At 42.2% G+C, this 1,495-nt stretch overlaps 1 pseudogene; it reads right to left on the reverse strand.

The window, feature by feature from the left end:
• Nucleotides 1-866: 866 nt before the first annotated feature.
• LOC124803783 lies at nt 867-984 on the reverse strand (annotated as a pseudogene).
• Between the last annotated feature and the right edge of the window lie 511 nt (nt 985-1,495).

A 1,495-nucleotide genomic window follows, 5' to 3' on the forward strand; every position in this document is an offset into this window, starting at 1 on the left:
CAATTTAGTATTGGAGGGCAGCGTGTAGGGTAAAAATCGTAGAGGGAGACCAAGAGATGAATACACTAAGCAGATTCAGAAGGATGTAGGTTGCAGTAGGTACTGGGAGATGAAAAAGCTTGCGCAGGATAGAGTAGCATGGATAGCTGCATCAAACTAGTCTCAGGACTGAAGACCACAACAACAACAACAATGCATGACCGAATGTTGCAGGTCCTGTACGGGCCTTTCTGGATACAGAAAATGTTCGACTGCTGCCCTGGCCGGCACATTCTCCAGATCTGTCACCAACTGAGAACGTCTGGTCAATGGTGGCCGAGCAACTGGTTCGTCACAATATGCCAGTCACTACTGTTGATTAACTGTGGTATCGTGTTGAACCTGCATGGGCAGCTGTACATGTATACGCCAACCAAGCTCTGTTTGACTCAATACCCAGGCGTATCAAGGCCGTTATTATGGTGAGAGGTGTTTGTTGTGGGTACTGATTTTTCAGGATCTATGCACCCAAATTGCGTGAAAATGTAATCACACGTCAGTTCTAGTATATTTGTCCTATTAATACCCGTTTATCATCAGCATTTCTTCTTGGTGTAGCAAATTTAATGGCCAGTAGTGTATGAACTTTAAGTAAGGACACTCACAAACTAATACCAACTATGTCCGAACAGTCCTTGGATGGCCCAACGGAACCGACAGGCCGACGTGTCATCCTCAACCCAGAGGCGTCACTGGATGCGAATATTGAAGGGTAAGTGGTCAGCACACTGCTCTTCCGGCCGTATGTCAGTTTAAGAGACCGGAGCCGCTACTTCTCATTCAAGTAGCTCCTCAGTTTGCCTCACAAGGGCTGAGTATTCCCCGTTTGCCAACAGCGCTCGGCGGACCGGTTGGTCACCCATCCAAGTGCTAGTCCAGCCCGACAGCGCTTAACTTCGGTGATCTGACGAGAACCGGTGTTACCACTGAGGCAAGGCCTTTGGCAAGGACACTTATGTGCTGAGATAATTTCGGGTATTTCTGAGCTTTGTGATAGTAAACAACTTTCATGGCTAGTGCTGACATAAGCAAAAAAATGTGTTATTAGGTGAAAGTGGACGTCTCTGCGCTGATATTAGATAAAAAAACGTGTGTTGTGTACAGATGGGCGGCATTGAGCCGAGAAAGATATTGTTTAATTCCTATCATATATAAATATCATTAAGTATGAGTGTCAATGAGGATATTTAATGGCTTAGGTGCCGATATTTATTGTTGAATAATGAGACTACAGAAAATTTAAAAGACAGCTGTGTGCTAAAAATTATAAATTATGTTTTGTAGTAAAAAGTATTTCTTGATGTAATGTGTGCTTAGTTAAGGTTTTTTTTTTTTTTTGTTGATAGAATTAAGCAGAGAAAGTATGTGTTTAGCATTAGGAAGTCAATGATTTTAGTTAACTGGGATGATATTTTAGGAACAATGATTTCTTAGTTTTTTTAAAAGAATTTCTATG

Source organism: Schistocerca piceifrons, chromosome 6, assembly GCF_021461385.2.
Source record: "Schistocerca piceifrons isolate TAMUIC-IGC-003096 chromosome 6, iqSchPice1.1, whole genome shotgun sequence".
NCBI classification, from domain to species: domain Eukaryota; kingdom Metazoa; phylum Arthropoda; class Insecta; order Orthoptera; family Acrididae; genus Schistocerca; species Schistocerca piceifrons.